Below are 7,579 nucleotides of genomic sequence, written 5' to 3'. Positions count from 1 at the left end.
GGAGGATGCACTGGGACTTATATGTAGTCTCTTCAGTGGCATGGAGTAGGCCCGAGAACTGATTTTCAATAGTAATGTCAGTGGCTCCAGAGAATAATAATAGTAGACATCATCTTCTGATGGGGAAAGGACTAAGAAATAATAAAAGAAAAAGAGCAAAAGACTACAAAAAAGTGGGGGAGATCAAGACAGTACCTTATCTTAAATGACCTTCTGTCAATATTAATGACATGACTATCTAAGAGGATGTGTTCACCTGTTTCTCCAACCTGGAAGAGGTGCTTGTGTTTTCCTACTTGGGCCCTTTTGAGACTCATTCTGTTTTCTATTTTTATATATGGTTATTGTTTTCTTTTCGTCTCTGCAGTACTGACATTATGAAGAACTTAACAATTTCAAATGATTGATCTAAATCTCTAAATATGCACTTTATTTTAACCAGCCTTGAAGGTTTTGTTATTTCCCACACTAACAGCCTCATAATTTTGATACCACACCTTGATAATTTTCAGGCCCCTCCCTAAAACCCATTATGAGCTACAAGCTAATGTTCAGATGCAGTAAGGAACCTCTCTTAAATTTTAGTTAAGATTTTCTTACAAAGAAACATGTACTGGTGGAAAATGATTTCAGTCTCTTACTAGAAATAACCTTTAAAATATTGTATTAATCATTTGAGAATTTCTTTTTTCTTTTTTTAGATCTGCAAATTAAACATTTGATAGTAATTCTTAAATATTTTTTAAATTTTTCCTTTATTTTTAATTGGATATTTTCTTTATCTACATTTCAAATGTTACCCCCTTCCCATTTTCTGCTCCAGAAACTCCTTATCCAATCGCCCCATCCATGCCTCCATGAGAGTGCTCCTTTCGCACCTGTTCCCTCCCACGTTCCCTTTCTGGCAGTCCTCTACACTGGGGCATTGATTCTTCACAGGACCAAGGATCTCTCCTCCCACTGATGCCCAACAAGTTCATCTTCTGCTACATATCTTGCTGGAGCCATGAGTTGCTCCATGTGCACTCTTTGGTTGGTGGTTTAGTCCCTGGGATGTATGGAGTATCTGGTTGGTTCTTCCTATGGTGTTGCAAACCCCCTCTGTACCTCACCCCTTTCTTTGACTCCTCTATTGGGGACCTTGTGCTCAGTCCAATGGTTGGCTGCAAGCATCTGCCTCTGTATTCGTCAGGGTCTGGCACAGCCTCTCAGGTTAGAGCTATATTAGGCTCCTGCCAGCATGCACCTTTTGGCATCCCCATTAGTGTCTGGGTTTGGATACTGCATGTGGGATGGGAGAATATTATATAGGCATAAAATATATTTTGATCATATCCTTCTTCCTTACACTAATCCCTCCTCAACCTATACCTGACTCCTCTACATATTCCCAACTTTATGTATACGTTTTTCTAATCTGAATTCCCTTGTTCTGCTCATATATTAATGGATGTGAGATTAGCCAACCATCAGAGTTCTTCGCTTAAAGAAACTGCCTTTCTCTTCCAAAATCCATCAAGTCTTAATAGCTCTTCAGCTAGGGATAGGAACTGGCGAGCTTTAGGGTTAACCCCAGATATTAGATAGGTTCCAGCAGAGGATGTAAGGATCAGGCACAGCGCAGTAATGAATGAATGAGTCAGAGACCATGGCTGGGTGAGTCTTAACACCATTAATGACTAGCAACCAGGATGTTTCTTTCTTTATACAGATTCCATAAAAGAGGCAAGTTTATAATTTCATAAGAAATACAGACCATATCATTTTGTCCCTTGACGAGCTTTACAAGTATAGAGAGGTGTTATCATTCTCAAACATTTAGTCTAGAGTGAGCATTCATGACATATGTTATTCTATTCTTCAGTAAAGTAAAACATTAAACAGACAGAAAAATATCTGAATTGGTCTAGACAACTAGACAAGTCCCCAAGCCTTTAACAATACATAGTGTTTAAAATACTGCTTGTGAGTTAGCTTAGCTTTAAAGTTTGGAAGCTTTCCCAGGCTGCAGGCTGAATGTTCTATTTATTTGTTCTCTCTCTCTCTCTCTCTCTCTCTCTCTCTCTCTCTCTCTCTCTCTCACCTCACTGTAATTTAATATGAGCCACGTTCCTTATTATTGGAAAATTTGTATATTTCTTTTATATTAATTTCAAGACATCTGAATGTATTGTGAAAATTGTTTTAGGCAAACTAACTTTGTTATTTAATTTTTATTTTCATGGGGGCAATGTCTTATAAACTACATACAGGAGGGAGCCTGTAATCTAATCTTTTGCCAAATCTATTGTATTTGAGTTTCCTTAGGAGAAGGTTTGGAAAGAACTGTGAAGCTACCCAACTTTTTTGTGCTTTTCACAAGGAAGATTCCAGAGTGGAACCAGATAAGGTCACTTCTTTTAGAGCAGAAATAATTTTTTTGGAAAGGACCTGAGTGAATCATAATGTAAAAGTCTTCCTCAAATGCAACACATAGAGATCAGAAACCCAAGGTGAAGGACAGCCCAATGGCAGGCAAAGACAGATTTCAGCTGAGCTTTTCTGGACTGTGTCAAATGGCTATACTGACCCCATGGCTACACCAGTGGCCCTGCTTCTCCTCTCCATGCTGGGATGTTGAGTAGCTTGTTGGAATGCTAGATATAAAGTTTAAATGATGTATTTATCCAAAAATCTTCTAATTTTATGAGAAATAGTTTAATGTTTGATGCATAATTATACGTTAAAATAGTAAAGATTAAAGTATAATCTTTCGACAATAAATATTTTATTTTAACTGCTATTAAGCAGTTCTATAACCATATTTTGTCCCAAGTCAATAAGAGATGACCTCAAATTGTTTCACCTTAAAAGTATAAAGTGGCATAGATCAACGTTGTCAGTGGGTGTGCAAGTCAAAATAATATTTTGTATTTTATATCTTTGATATACTGAACTTAATGCTTACCAGGAATGTAACTGCAATGAATGCAAGATTAAAAAACAGTATTACTGAGAGACATGGACTATCTATTACTAACTTTTTAGAGAGAGTATTTTCAATATTCAACATCAAAGAAACGGAATGAAAGACATTGAGATTGAAGACATTGAGTAGAAAAGCAAGCCATGTCATTCCAAATATATCATCATCTAGCTTTGTTTGAAAATTGAAACATATTGTAAAGGATGTTGAAATTGCATGAATATTGAAAAATAAGTTGACTTAAGGATTTTCATTTTCTATATTGCTCTCTGATTTGAAAAATCAGTTTCTCTTTCCTAGGATATAGCCCTGTGAATGAAAAGTGAAATAAACAGACAAAGAGAATAAAGAAATCATTTCCAAAGGGGAAAAAGATGTTTTCTTCCTTCACTAAAACTAACATAACAGTAAAAGAAACTAAGTGAATGTTATAGGCTAATGAGATGGGTCAGCAGGAAAGTGTGCCCGCCACACAAGCCTGATGATCTTAGGTTGATGTGTAGAAAATACAACAAAACAGTAAAATAACTCCCAAAAGATTTCCTTTGAGCTACATAGATAGCTCATCCATAAGTGCACACTCACATGCATACTACTACTAATAAATATAGTAAATTAAGTGGTCTAATGTATTTCAAAAGTTTCCAAAATGCATCCCTTCCCAACTAATGGTTTTAGTAATTGAAATTTACATATTAAATATTTTAGAAATCCTATTTCCTAATATAGTTCTATTTTCAAACAGGTAACTATGTTGTTAAAGTATTGATATGTTAGTTTCGAAACTGTATGACTATCACAATTATGAGTGTGTATGCCTAAAACATTGCTTGAGTTAGAGAGAAAATAAGAAATAGCAGTGCTTTTTGTCAGATAAATAATCAGCCTTACATTCATTTGTATAAAATCATTTAATGATTTACTCCAATTTCGCCCACCTCATTAATTCAGAATTTGATTTTATTTTAAAATATCTTTATCTGTTTAGATGTAGATGCTTGTGAATGTTTGCTAACAATGGTTCAGGGTGCAGTTGAGGCAGACATAGGATATAAGAGTTCCAATGGCAGCAGTTCACTCCAGGCAGAGGATGGCCTTTTGGGCAACAATGGAAGGAGAAGTCCTTGGTCCTGCCAAGACTCGATCCCCAGTGTATGGGAATTTCACGGGGCATGAAGGGAAGGTGGTTGGAGAGAGGACCACCCTTACAGAAGAAGGGGAGGGGAGGAATAGGGGGCTTTTGTCCGGGAAACTGGGAAAGGGAATAACATTTAAAATGTAAATAAAAAAATCCAATTAAAAAACATAAAAAGAAAACATCATAACCTAGGCAAAAAACAATAGTAAAAACAGGTAAGTACATTTTAAAAGATTCTAAATATGGCAAAATATTTGATACATAGTTTAACTTTTCTTTTTGGGTTCAAATGCTTATTAATGTAATAGAATTTTAGTGCTATATTATTTATGAGTTATAATAATAAATTGGATAAAATTTTAAATTCTTTCTTTTCCTTTACTTATTTGTCTCTTAACATATATATGTACGTATATGTGTGTATGTATAATATGTACATATATATATATATTTATATCTTAAAGTATTACATGAACTTTTTGATGTTGGAAAAGAAAACACATTTCTATAGTCCCTAACTTACTTCAGTGTATTTTCTAAATTTAAGGAGAAATTATACATTAGACATCTATGTCACCAGTTAAATACCATGCTTCCTGGACAGCATTAATTAAACTTCTAAGTTCATATATAAACAGAGTAGCTGAATGTTGCTCAATGTAAAACAATAAATAGTAAGTTTCCATGCCTGCGTCTCTCTCTCTCTCTCTCTCTCTCTCTCTCTCTCTCTCTCTCTCTCTCTCTCCTCTCTGTATGTGTGTGTAAATATATGTAAGTATTGTATTAAGAAACTATAGGGTCTCATTGAACGTGGAGCCAGCTCTCGGGTCTCTGTGTGGTCTCGTCGTCAGCACAGCCGGGCCTACACACAAGGAACCATGTCTAAGGGACCTGCAGTTGGCATTGATTTTGGCACCACCTACTTCTGTGTGGGTGTCTTCCAGCATGGAAAGGTGGAAATAATTGCCAAAGACCAAGGTAACCGCATCACACCGAGCTACGACCGTATCACACATGGACACGGAATGATTAATTGGAGATGCGGCCAAGAATCAAGTTGCAATGAACCCCACCAACACAGTTTTTGATGCCAAACGTCTGATGAGACGTAGGTTCAATGATGCTGTTGTTCAGTCTCACATGAAGCACTCGCCCTTCATGGTGGTGAATGATGCAGGCAGGCCCAAGGTCCAAGTCGAATACAAAGGGGAGACGAAAAGTCTCTACCCAGAGGAAGTGTCCTCAATGGTTCTGACAAAAATGAAGGAAATTGAGAAGCTTACCTTGGAAAGACTGTTACCAATGACATGGTCACGGTGCCAGCTTACTTCAATGACTCTCAGCGGCAGGCAACAAAAGATGCTGGAACTGTTGCTGGCCTCAATGTACTTCGAGTTATCGATTAGCCAACTGCTGCCGCTATTGCCTATGGCTTAGATAAGAAGGTCGGAGCTGAAAGGAATGTGCTGGTTTTTGACTTGGGAGGCGGCACTTTTGATGTGTTAATCCTCACTATCAAGGATAGATTTTTGAAGTCAAATCAACAGCTGGAGACACCCACTTGGGTGGAGAAGAAGATTTTGACTACTGAATGGTCAACTATTTCATTGCTGAGTTTAAGCGAAAGCACAAGAAGGACATCAGTGAGAACAAGAGAGCTGTCCAGCGTCTCCACATTACCTGTGACCAGGCCAAGCGCACCCTCTCCTCCAGCACCCAGACCAGTATTGAGATTGATTCTCTCTATGAGGAAATTGACTTCTACACCTCTATTACCTGTGCTCGATTTGAGGAAATGAATGCTGACCTGTTCCATGGCACACTGGACCCTGTAGAGAAGGCCCAAACTAGACAAGTAATAGATCCATGATAATGTCCTGGTGTGTGGTTCTACCAGAATCCCCAAGATCCAGAATCTTCTGCAAGACTTCTTCAATGGGAAAGAACTGAATAAGAACATTAACGCCGATGAAGCTGTTGCTTATGGTGCAGCTGTCCAGGCAGCCATTCTATCTGGAGACAAGTCTGAGAAAGTTCAGGATTTGCTGCTCTTGGATGTCACTCCTCCTTCCCTTGGGATTGAAACTGCGGTGGAGTCATGACTGTCCTCATCAAGTGCAATACCACCATTCCCAGCAGGCAGACCCAGACTTTCACCATCTACTCTGACAAACAGCCAGGTGTACTCATCCAGGTGTATGAAATGAAAAGGTCATGACCAAGGACAACCTGCTTAGGAAGCTTGAGCTCACAGGAATACCTCCAGCACCCCGTGGGGCTCCTCAGATTGGTTACTTTAGACATTAATATCAATGGCATCCTCAATGTTTCTGCCGTAGATAAGAGCACAGGAAAGGAGAACAGGATCACCATCCCCAATGACAAGATCCACTTGAGTAAGGAGGATAGTGAGCGCATGGTCCAAGAACCTGAGAAGTACAAAGCTGAGGATGAGAAGCAGGAAGATAAGCTTTCCTCCAAGAATTCACTGGCATTCTATGCCTTCAACATGAAAGCAACCGTTGAAGATGAGAAACTTCAAGGCCAGATCAATGATGAAGACAAACAGAAGATTCTTAACAAGTGCAATGAAATCATCAGCTGGCTGGATAAGAACCAGACTGCAGAGAAGGAAGAATTTGAGAATCAGCAGAAAGAACTGGAGAAGGTCTGCAACCCTATCATTACCAAGCTGTACCAGAGTGCTGGTGGCACACCTGGAGGAATGCCTGGTGGCTTCCCTGGTGGAGGAGCTTCTTCAGGCCCCACCATTGAAGAGGTGGATTAAGTCAAAGTAGAGGGTATAGCATTATTCCACGGGGACCCAAAACAAGTAATATGGAACAATGAAACTATTTTAATTTGTACCAAAAACAAGGGAACTATATTCTTCCTAAATATATAAAGACAGACCTAGATTTGGAAGATGGTTTAGCCAGTACATGTTTGCATGTACAACATGAGTTCTACTCCAGAAACTCATATAAAAGTTGAAGGAGAAAATAATTCTATTAGAATTGTCCTCTAGCCTATACTGGGGCACTGAGACACAGGTTAGACATGTGACCCACACATCACACACACACACACACACACACACACGCGCGCGCGCGCGCGCGCGTGCAGCACATTGCACCCACATACATACATATACATATTACACACATACAAACCACACACACATACTTATATCACACACATATTGACACATTTACTACTCTCTAAAACAAACAAACAAATAAATAAAACCTTTAAAACACTTTATATCTTCTAATCTAAAAGAAATAATTAAGAAATGAACAATGTTAAACCAATATCATATTGATCATGAAATATTTCTTTAGTTAAAATGCAACGTCTATAGTTAAGTTTGGTTATACTGCATTTAACAGCTGTGAAAGTCAGATGCCTACAAGCTTTGCTTATAATAAAGCTATATGTGAGGATACTTTATTTTTATACAACTCACATGATGA

The 7,579-nt window shown here is 38.2% G+C and overlaps 1 pseudogene; it reads left to right on the top strand.

Moving 5' to 3' along the window:
• The first annotated feature begins 4,981 nt into the window (after nt 1-4,981).
• Hspa8-ps8 (heat shock protein family A (Hsp70) member 8, pseudogene 8) lies at nt 4,982-6,891 on the top strand (annotated as a pseudogene).
• The last annotated feature ends 688 nt before the right edge of the window (nt 6,892-7,579 follow it).

This window comes from Rattus norvegicus, chromosome 2 (assembly GCF_036323735.1).
Source record: "Rattus norvegicus strain BN/NHsdMcwi chromosome 2, GRCr8, whole genome shotgun sequence".
NCBI lineage: Eukaryota > Metazoa > Chordata > Mammalia > Rodentia > Muridae > Rattus > Rattus norvegicus.
This window is presented reverse-complemented; position numbering and strand designations above follow the sequence as displayed.